This window comes from Ischnura elegans, assembly GCF_921293095.1.
Source record: "Ischnura elegans chromosome 13 unlocalized genomic scaffold, ioIscEleg1.1 SUPER_13_unloc_4, whole genome shotgun sequence".
NCBI lineage: Eukaryota > Metazoa > Arthropoda > Insecta > Odonata > Coenagrionidae > Ischnura > Ischnura elegans.
Window position 1 is genome coordinate 5,904,399 of NW_025791660.1, and position 12,121 is coordinate 5,916,519.

General features: G+C 38.4%; 2 protein-coding genes across 3 annotated transcripts in view; both read left to right on the plus strand.

The window, feature by feature from the left end:
- Positions 1-12,121, plus strand: part of LOC124173173 — a 386,795-nt gene that overhangs the window by 347,302 nt on the left and 27,372 nt on the right. The gene's annotated exons all lie outside the window — the stretch shown is intronic.
- The window catches only part of LOC124173172, a 246,228-nt gene that overhangs the window by 80,628 nt on the left and 153,479 nt on the right, over positions 1-12,121 (plus strand). The window lies entirely within an intron of this gene.

Here is a 12,121-nt window from a genome sequence, read left to right on the forward strand (position 1 = left end):
GTGGGAGACCGAAGGTATGGATAAAGCGAGTGCTTTAAGGAGGAGAAATGGAGAAAAAATTGCTAAAAATGGAAATTTGATAAGATAAGGTATGAAGTACAGCATATGGTGGGTTGGGAATTGAACCATTTCAGTGAGATAAGTAGGAGACCGAAGGTTCTGGATGGAGCGAGTGCTTTAAGGAGGAGAAATGATGAAAACAGTGCTAAAGATGGAATTATGATAAAATGAGCTATGAAGTGCCGGACATGGTTGGTTAGGAATTGCACCTTTTCAATGAGATATGTTGGAGACCGAAGGTATCGATAAATGAAGTGCCTGGAGTGGTAGGAAATGGAAACAGTGCCAAGAATGGCAATATGAAAAGATTAAGTATTAAGTACAGGACATGGTGGGTTAGGAATTGCTCCTTTTCAATGTGATAAGTAGGAGACCGAAGGTATGGATGGAGCAAGTGCTAAGAGGAATACGGAATGAAAACAGTGCTAATGATTCCAATTTGATAAGATGAGGTATGAAGTGCAGGACATAGTGGGTTAGGAATTGCACCTTTTCAATAAGATAATGAGGCTTAAGGAATGGAAGGAGAGAGTGCTTTAAAGAGGAGAAATGATGAAAACAGTGCAAAATATGGAAATTTGATAAGATTAGGTATGGAGTGCAGGACATGGTGGGTAAGGAATTGCACATTTTAAATGAGATAAGTAGGAGACCGAAGGCATGGATGGAGCGAGTGCTTAGAGGAATACGGAATGAAAACAGTGCGAAAGATTGCAATTTGATAAGATAGAGTATGAAGTGCTGGACATGGTGGGTTAGGAATTGCACCTTTTAAATGAGATAAGTAGGAGACCGAAGGTATGGATGGAGCAAGTGCTTTAAGGAGGAGAAATGATGAAAACAGTGCCAAAGATGGAAATTTGATAAGATTAGGTATGAAGTGCAGGACATGGTGGCTTAGGAATTGCACCTTTTGAATGAGATATGTAGGAGACCGAAGGTATGGATGGAGCGAGTGCTTATAGGAGAGTAAATGATGAAAATAGTGCTAAAGATGGAATTATGATAAAATGAGCTATGAAGTGCAGGACATGGTGGGTTAAAATTGCACCATTTCAATGAGATAAGTAGGAGACCGAAGTTATGGATGGAAAGAGAGCTTATAGGAGAATAAATGATGAAAACAGTGTTAAAGATGGAATTATGATAAAATGAGCTATGAAATGCAGGACATTGTGGGTTAGGAATTGCACCTTTTCAATGAGATAAGTAGGAGACCAAAGGAAAGGATGGAAAGAGTGCTTAGAGTGGTAGGAAATGAAAACAGTGCTAAAAATGGCAATATGATAAGATGAAGTATGAAGTACAGGACATGGTGGGTTAGGAACTGAAACTTTACAATGAGATAAGTGGGAGACCGAAGGTATGGATGGAGCGAGTGCTTAGAGGAATACGGAATGAAAACAGTGCTAAAGATTGCAATTTGATAAGATATAGTATGAAGTGCTGGACATGGTGGGTTAGGAATTGCACCTTTTCAATAAGATAAGTAGGAGGCTTAGGGTATGGATGGAGAGAGTGCCTTAAGGAGGAGAAATGATGAAAACAGTGCTAAAGATGGAAATTTGATAAGATTAGGTATGAAGTGCAGGACATGGTGGGTAAGGAATTGCATGTTTTAAATGAGATAAGTAGGAGACCGAAGGTATGGATGGAGCGAGTGCTTTAAGGAGGAGAAATGATGAAAAAATTGCTAAAAATGGAAATTTGATAAGATTAGGTATAAAGTGCAGGACATGGTGGGTTAGGAATTGCTCCTTTTCAATGAGATAAGTAGGAGACCGAAGGTATGGATGGAGCAAGTGCTAAGAGGAATACGGAATGAAAACAGTGCTAATGATTCCAATTTGATAAGATGAGGTATGAAGAGCAGGACATAGTGGGTTAGGAATTGCACCTTTTCAATAAGATAATGAGGCTTAAGGAATGGAAGGAGAGAGTGCTTTAAAGAGGAGAAATGATGAAAACAGTGCAAAATATGGAAATTTGATAAGATTAGGTATGAAGTGCAGGACATGGTGGGTTAGGAATTGCACCTTTTAAATGAGATAAGTAGGAGACCGAAGGTATGGATAAAGCGAGTGTTTTTAGGAGGAGAAATGATGAAAACAGTGCTAAAGATGGAAATTTGATAAGATAAGGTATGAAGTGCAAGACATGGTGGGTTAGGAATTGCACCTTTTAAATGAAATAAGTAGGAGACCGAAGGTATGGATTAAGCGAGTGCTTTAAGGAGGAGAAATGATGAAAACAGTGCTAAAGATGGAATTATGATAAAATGAGCTATGAAGTGCCGGACATGGTTGGTTAGGAATTGCACCTTTTCAATGAGATATGTTGGAGACCGAAGGTATCGATATAAGAAGTGCTTAGAGTGGTAGGAAATGGAAACAGTGCTAAAAATGGCAATATGAAAAGATTAAGTATTAAGTACAGGACATGGTGGGTTAGGAACTGCAAATTTACAATGAGATAAGTGGGAGACCGAAGGTATGGATAAAGCGAGTATTTTAAGGAGGAGAAATGAAGAAAAAATTGCTAAAAATGGAAATTTGATAAGATAAGGTATGAAGTACAGCATATGGTGGGTTGGGAATTGAACCATTTCAGTGAGATAAGTAGGAGACCGAAGGTTCTGGATGGAGCGAGTGCTTTAAGGAGGAGAAATGATGAAAACAGTGCTAAAGATGGAATTATGATAAAATGAGCTATGAAGTGCCGGACATGGTTGGTTAGGAATTGCACCTTTTCAATGAGATATGTTGGAGACCGAAGGTATCGATAAATGAAGTGCCTGGAGTGGTAGGAAATGGAAACAGTGCCAAGAATGGCAATATGAAAAGATTAAGTATTAAGTACAGGACATGGTGGGTTAGGAACTGAAACTTTACAATGAGATAAGTGGAAGACCGAAGGTATGGATGGAGCGAGTTCTTTAAGGAGGAGAAATGATGAAACAGTGCTAAAGATGGAAATTTGATAAGATAAGGTATGAAGTACAGCATATGGTGGGTTGGGAATTGAACGTTTTCAGTGAGATTAGTAGGAGACCGAAGGCATGGATGGAGCGAGTGCTTTAAGGAGGAGAAATGATGAAAACAGTGAAAAAGATTGAAATTTGATAAGATTAGGTATGAAGTGCAGGACATGGTGGGTTGGGAATTGCACCTATTAAATGAGATAAGTAGGAGACCGAAGGTATGGATGGAGCGAGTGCTTAGAGGAATACGGAATGAAAACAGTGCTAAAGATTGCAATTTGATAAGATAGAGTATGAAGTGCTGGACATGGTGGGTTAGGAATTGCACCTTTTAAATGAGATAAGTAGGAGACCGAAGGTATGGATGGAGCAAGTGCTTTAAGGAGGAGAAATGATGAAAACAGTGCCAAAGATGGAAATTTGATAAGATTAGGTATGAAGTGCAGGACATGGTGGCTTAGGAATTGCACCTTTTGAATGAGATATGTAGGAGACCGAAGGTATGGATGGAGCGAGTGCTTATAGGAGAGTTAATGATGAAAATAGTGCTAAAGATGGAATTATGATAAAATGAGCTATGAAGTGCAGGACATGGTGGGTTAAAATTGCACCATTTCAATGAGATAAGTAGGAGACCGAAGTTATGGATGGAAAGAGTGCTTATAGGAGAATAAATGATGAAAACAGTGTTAAAGATGGAATTATGATAAAATGAGCTATGAAATGCAGGACATGGTGGGTTAGGAATTGCACCTTTTCAATGAGATAAGTAGGAGACCAAAGGAAAGGATGGAAAGAGTGCTTAGAGTGGTAGGAAATGAAAACAGTGCTAAAAATGGCAATATGATAAGATGAAGTATGAAGTACAGCACCCTTATTCCAGAACTCGGGTGGACGCGAGCTACTTAAAGCGCGAAGGGTTTACAGCTAACGGCAGTCACTTTGCCATCGTATTCTGGTGACCGGGCGGTTAAGTGAAAGTCCGTGAATCCGTCTCTCTAATGGCCTAGCCATAGACGTCACTGATTATTGTGGCGTAGATCGTTGCGACCAATAGGAACATAAGAAGAAAACAATTGAAGGGTGAAATACGCAAGATCCATAAAAAATAAGCGCTAAAAAGGCGCTAATGTAACTGTTGTTATAGTTATCATACTTTTATTTTGAAAACTATTACTTGTGCGTACTAACTTTATCTTAAATTAAAATATCGATTTAAATATTCTAAAATGTGAGACGTGCATGCGTCCATCTTTAATATATGTTATTATTAAGACTAATGATAACTAGACCATGAAATATATTTACCTAAGGAGTAATAACTTATATCATGTGATGGAAGGTAAAATTTTCAATTACTTTTACAGATACGGAAGAAATAGGTGAAAAATTATTTAGTTTATCTGGCATGTATTGGCGACTTCTTTGTTTACGTATGGCTCCGATAGTTATTTTGATTTTGACGTCTTGCTTGTCTTGGATTTTTCACTGGATATGGGTAGCGATAGGATGAAACAGAAGAAAAGGGGAATGGGTAAATGGAAGGATTAGATGGAAAGGCGCCGAATGCATGAAGCGCGAGAATCGTCCAAGATTGAGATCCAAATTATCGTTAAAAAGAAATAAAAAAGCATTTGATATACAAAGAAATAAGTTTCAAATACTATTTACGCTGTATTTACTCGAGCTCCTGTTTTTGAACCGAGACCGACAGCAAAAACGAGTTGAAATTTTAGGTTCTGCTTTGACATGCAGCGAACGCTTTGGGCATCGCAGTAATAAATATTGAATTCACCCTGCCAAAAGCCTAATATTTCTCGTGTATTCCTGTAGCGTGCGCCGATTCACAGGGGAAGGATGGAGAGAAATCACGACACACTCGCTTTCAGGTCTAAGACTCAACTGCCTTTATTATATCCTATTTATTATGCCACAAGGCTTATGGGCACAAGAAATTTTGAAAATGTGCTTTTATTATGGAACACTACTACCCTACCAAATTTGAACGACATCGGCGAAAGTCACTTCGTGAATGATCCTTGTTAGGGGCTCCTTGCGACGAGAGGTCGACCACCCGTTACATTCCTTATTTTTCCTCGTGGTTTAATCATAATCAGAATTTGTTCTCGTAATCAGCCACTTTCCGTATAATTTGATCCTATAATAGACAGAATAACATGGAATATTTATAGGGTTGTTTACAAAATGAAATAAGTGATTCATCCAAAATTTGGTGGTCATCCGAGAAAAACTGGCGACTCGATAAATCCTACGGTAATCCTTATTTAAAAGTGTACTTACGTTTAGAATATCCCATTGACAATATAGATAATGTATTTAACTCCATTCTGTGTATCATCGACCACTTATTCCTCTTATTTTTGTTCTTTGGAACACAAGCAATTCTCCAGCGAGTAAACAGAGGTACTCGACGACGGGACACTTTATATGGTTTTGTAGGATTCACGATATAGGTTTATACACGATTTATAAGGTTTTCACACGTTTTCCTATTGAATATCATGCTGTAATACACTAATTGCATTCAGCAAATGATGTAGGTGTGTAACGTAGATCACAATCTGCAATCAACTTATATCAATGTAATCTTTCCAAATCTCCCAAAACAATCTCCTTTATTTATTTCAACAATGCCTTGGCAACCCAATATATTCACAATCCGAAGTTCGACGTTAAAACAGTAATTATAATCGCCAAATTTGCGTTGGAGCCCCTACATTGACAGTTTTTCTATCCACTACCTCAGTCTGTCATCAGTGGATACCGTGCCGTGATATAACGTGCCCACGTTCCGTCACGTGTTTTCAAGCAGTCGATGAAGATTATTTTTTATAGACTCAAAACTCAGCTAAAAACATAATTCATCCGCGAAAATTTCGGCGAGCACATTTGAGGTAGGAATCTTCTTATTCTAGTAATTTTTAAAAGCATGCATGTTCCCCATCGGTTTATAGGCCTTAAGAGATAACATACAAGTCACAGTATATATACAGATTAAATTCTTAAGTTCCACGTACCTATAATCAGTTTTTTGGTGATAATTATCTCCAATAACGCTTACGGTCTTGCACTTGAAGCGAGGAAGATATGCACTTTACGATAACTAGCCCCTTAAAGTTCCCTGCTTTAAGACTATTTGCTAATGCCAGTCCCAGAATGCAATTTTTAGCTTAAAGCGCCAATAACGGTATCGGTAATGGCTTTCCTCACGTTAGTGAGTTTTGGAATATGCCTGTAAAGTGAGTGCCCTTAAGCGCAGTTAACGTGTCCATTAGTAGAAAGTACGAAACGTTAGAGGGTTCCAGAATATGCGTGCAGGACATGGTGGGTTAGGAACTGAAACTTTACAATGAGATAAGTGGGAGACCGAAGGTATGGATGGAGCGAGTGCTCAGAGGAATACGGAATGAAAACAGTGCTAAAGATTGCAATTTGATAAGATATAGTATGAAGTGCTGGACATGGTGGGTTAGGAATTGCACCTTTTCAATAAGATAAGTAGGAGGCTTAGGGTATGGATGGAGAGAGTGCCTTAAGGAGGAGAAATGATGAAAACAGTGCTAAAGATGGAAATTTGATAAGATTAGGTATGAAGTGCAGGACATGGTGGGTAAGGAATTGCATGTTTTAAATGAGATAAGTAGGAGACCGAAGGTATGGATGGAGCGAGTGCTTTAAGGAGGAGAAATGATGAAAAAATTGCTAAAAATGGAAATTTGATAAGATTAGGTATAAAGTGCAGGACATGGTGGGTTAGGAATTGCTCCTTTTCAATGAGATAAGTAGGAGACCGAAGGTATGGATGGAGCAAGTGCTAAGAGGAATACGGAATGAAAACAGTGCTAATGATTCCAATTTGATAAGATGAGGTATGAAGTGCAGGACATAGTGGGTTAGGAATTGCACCTTTTCAATAAGATAATAAGAAGGCTTAAGGAATGGAAGGAGAGAGTGCTTTAAAGAGGAGAAATGATGAAAACAGTGCAAAATATGGAAATTTGATAAGATTAGGTATGAAGTGCAGGACATGGTGGGTTAGGAATTGCACCTTTTAAATGAGATAAGTAGGAGACCGAAGGTATGGATAAAGCGAGTGTTTTTAGGAGGAGAAATGATGAAAACAGTGCTAAAGATGGAAATTTGATAAGATAAGGTATGAAGTGCAGGACATGGTGGGTAAGGAATTGCACCTATTCAATAAAATAATAAGGAGGCTTAAGGTATGGAAGGAGAGAGTGCTTTAAAGAGGAGAAATGGTGAAAACAGTGCTTAATATGGAAATTTGATAAGATTAGGTATGAAGTGCCGGACATGGTTGGTTAGGAATTGCACCTTTTCAATGAGATATGTTGGAGACCGAAGGTATCGATATAAGAAGTGCTTAGAGTGGTAGGAAATGGAAACAGTGCTAAAAATGGCAATATGAAAAGATTAAGTATTAAGTACTGGACATGGTGGGTTAGGAACTGCAAATTTACAATGAGATAAGTGGGGGACCGAAGGTATGGATAAAGCGAGTGCTTTAAGGAGGAGAAATGAAGAAAAAATTGCTAAAAATGGAAATTTGATAAGATAAGGTATGAAGTACAGCATATGGTGGGTTGGGAATTGAACCATTTCAGTGAGATAAGTAGGAGACCGAAGGTTCTGGATGGAGCGAGTGCTTTAAGGAGGAGAAATGATGAAAACAGTGCTAAAGATGGAATTATGATAAAATGAGCTATGAAGTGCCGGATATGGTTGGTTAGGAATTGCACCTTTTCAATGAGATATGTTGGAGACCGAAGGTATCGATAAATGAAGTGCCTGGAGTGGTAGGAAATGGAAACAGTGCCAAGAATGGCAATATGAAAAGATTAAGTATTAAGTACAGGACATGGTGGGTTAGGAACTGAAACTTTACAATGAGATAAGTGGAAGACCGAAGGTATGGATGGAGCGAGTTCTTTAAGGAGGAGAAATGATGAAACAGTGCTAAAGATGGAAATTTGATAAGATAAGGTATGAAGTACAGCATATGGTGGGTTGGGAATTGAAACTTTTCAGTGAGATTAGTAGGAGACCGAAGGCATGGATGGAGCGAGTGCTTTAAGGAGGAGAAATGATGAAAACAGTGAAAAAGATTGAAATTTGATAAGATTAGGTATGCAGTGCAGGACATGGTGGGTTGGGAATTGCACCTTTTCAGTGAGATAAGTAGGAGACCGAAGGTATGGATGGAGCGAGTGCTTAAAGGAGGAGAAATGATGAAAACAGTGCTAAAGTTAGAAATTTGATAAGTTAAGGTATAAAGTGCAGGACATGGTAAGTTAGGAATCGCACCTTTTCAGTGAGATAAGTAGGAGACCTAAGGTATGGAATAAGCGAGTGCTTAGAGGAATACGGATTGATAACAGTGCTAAAGATTGCAATTTGATAAGTTGAGGTATGAAGTGCAGGACATGGTGGGTTATGAAGTGCACCTTTTCAATTAATAAGTAGGAGGCTTAAGGTATGGATGGAGCGATTGCTTATAGGAGAAGAAATAATGAAAACAGTGCTAAAGATGGCAATATGATAAGATGACGTATAAAGTACAGGACATGGTGGGTTAAGAAATGCACCTTTTCAATGAGATAAGTAAGAGACCGAAGGTATGGATGGAAAGAGTGCTTAGTGTGGTAGGGAATAAAAACTGTGCTAATGATGGCAATTATATAAGATGAGGTATGAAGTGCAGGACATGGTGGGCTAGGAATTGCACCTTTTCAATGAGATAACTAGGAGGCTTAATGTATGGATGGAGAGAGTTCTTAAGGAGAAGGAATGATGAAAACAGTGCTTAAGATGCAAATATGATAAGATGAGCTATGAAGTGCAGGAAATGGTGGGTAAGGAATTGCACATTTTAAATGAGATAAGTAGGACACTGAAGGTATGGATGGAGCGAGTGCTTAGAAGAGTATAAAATTAAAACAGTGCTAAAGTTCGCAATAATATAAGATAAGGTATGAAGTGCAGGACATGGTGGGTTAGCAAATGGACCTTTTAAATGAGATAAGTAGGAGACCGAAGGTATGGATGGAACGAGTGCTTAGAGGAATACGGAATGAAATCAGTGCTAAAGATTGCAATTTGATAAGATAGAGTATGAAGTGCTGGACATGGTGGGTTAGGAATTGCACCTTTTAAATGATATAAGTAGGAGACCGAAGGTATGGATGGAGCGAGTGGTTAAAGGAGATGAAATGATGAAAACATTGCTAAAGATGGCAATATGATAAGATGAGGTATGAAGTGTAGGAAATGGTGGGTTCGGAATTGCACCTTTTCAATGAGATAATTTGGAGGCTGAAGGTATGGATGGAGCGAGTGCTTAACGGAGAAGAAATGATGAAAACAGTGCTAAAGATTGAAATATGATAAGATGAGGTATGAAGTGCAGGACATGGTGGGTTAGAAGTTGCAGATTTTAAATGAGATAAGAAGAGGACTGAAGGTATGGATGCAGCGAGGCCTTAAATGATAAGGAATGATGAAATCAGTGCTATGGATTTCAATATGTTACGAGAAAGTATGATGTGCTGGACATGGTGGGTTAGGAATTGCAGCATCTAAATTTGATAAGAAAGAGACCGAAGTGATGGATGGAGCGAGTGCTTTAAGGATAATGAATGTAGTAAACAGTGCTAAAGATGGCAATATAATGATATGGGGTTTAAAGTGCCGGACATGGTGGGTTAGGAGTGGCAGCTCCTAAATGAGATAAAAAGAAGACTTAAGGTATGGATGGAGCGAGTGCTTAATGCCTGTTCTACACGCGCGGATAAGCTCATCCGGCTTTGCTCAGACAAATCGCTCAGCGGGAACCCAGTCTAAACGAGAGGCTTAAGTCGACCACTCGCCATCTGATGGCAATAACTGAAAGTTAATGAACACTTGAAAAACTGCGAGCGCTGAAGCATTTTATGGAAAATTTTCTAGTAAAGCACATAATTACAAGATTTATTTTGGCAGATCAGTATATTCCCGAGTTATTATCAGTGGTACTTCTACGGAAGGAGATGAATTTACTATAATTAAGGTGATTTTTGGTCGGCTAGGGCGATAATACCTTTTCAGGTTTTGTTACCGGTTAATTAGAGAATTTTGAAGTTTGTACATCGAAAAAAAAATCCTAAATATATATTTGGTACATTATGACTCTGTTAATTAAATATTACGTCTGTTTTGGATCATTATGGGAATGGTTATGAAGGTGACCGGGAGAAGATGGCAAGAACGCTGACGAGAAGGCTACGACGGTAAAGGCTTTCACATTTCTTGTTCACTGGGAACGTATTATAATATTCCAGTAAGAAAGTTGGTCTCATCCACAATCCCATTTCGAGCACGCACCACAAACTTTGACATTTATGAGCTCAGTGAGAAGAACCACACTCAGAAGAAAACCGAACGCAACCAAATACACGCGCCATGTGATGCCCCGTTTACACAACGATCGTCGGGACGTTGATCCGTACGATCGTAACCTCAAAACGTCGTGTAAACGCGCAGAGTTACCATCGTAGGCCTTAGACCTAACACTGCCGACCCTACGATGGTTAGCGCTAGCGTGCCAAGAAAAAAGAGTTAGGAAATGAAGATCGATGCACATACGATTCTTTCGCGCCGTTGCAATCTTGATACAATAATTGGTATTTCATAAATAACTCTAATATATATACGATATATGGCAACGATTGAAGACATTATTGAGCAGATAATGGAGGGACGTGATGGGAAAGTTTTTTCTGATGTTCTATTTACCAAATGATATCGGATATTCTATACTATACCAGTTTTATGCATTTCTTTACTTACAGGTTAAGCCATAACCATGTATCCTTACATAATACTTCACAGATGATGGAAAATAACAAACATGCACAAAATGTTAACCAATTAAATCATTGTATACAGGATTTCACAATAAAATTCGCCAGAAATAACCATAACATTTAGATGAGGACATGGAGATATCAATAATTGTGCCGAATCAAGCCGAAATCTAAGCCTTTTCTAGTTAAATTATAACGGCAATATGTGCTGTCTTTAATGCGTGAATATTCTTGAATGTTTTAACATATTCTCTCGAAGAATCTAGTTTCTTAAAGACTTCACGGACTGTTATGACTTTTAGTTTTATCTCATCGTAGCTGGGAGTTGAAGACATAATTTGCTCTATGGTAATTAAAACCAATCAGGTGAGGATTTATATAGCTATGACAGGATCCATTAAAAGTTACTAATAAAGGAGATAGGAACAATCAAAATATTAATTGATAGTTTTGTAGAATATGCCTTTGTTGGAGGATCCTTGGTCGTGCAAGAGTTTTTAAATTAACTAGGGAAAGAATATATGAAGTGTTGTAATCAGACAATGAGATTAATAAATTGTAATTATTTAAATAAAATTGGAGAAAAAGGGATAATCCCCAGAGGGAAATGACCCCTGAAGAAGTTGTGTCTCTCGTTATTACAACTGAGCTAACGAAGAGTCAGTACAATACACTGAGACGCTCGGCTCAAAATTATGGACACAAGCTTTATCCAAGCTACGATAGAGTCTCAAAACTGTATTTATCTGACGATACCGATAACGTATACGTGTTATGCTAAACTACGCTCCTCAGTGACTGTAATATATGTTAGAGTTCAGGGGCGGATCCAGGATTTTGTTCAGAGGGCGCACAATGATATCTCGTAATTTGTCTCGTACAAAACGAATGAAAATAACAATGGGACCGTATTTAAAATCTTGCATAATTTTGAGGTTCTTGGGGCACGTGCCCCCGTGCCCCCTCCTCCCTGGATCCGCCTAATTTGAGTTTAACATCTGTCTTTTGTTGAGAAAATGTTGGAGTTAGAAAAAATACAAATTAATGTTAAATAATGAAACTTATAGCATTCATCACTCTCATTTCAGCTTGTCTTGCATATCTACCTCCAGTACACCCAAGCTTCTCATAAACGACAACCAATGCGAAATCGCCTGTGCACTGCTGCCTAAACGGACAAAATACAACGCGAACAAATTTT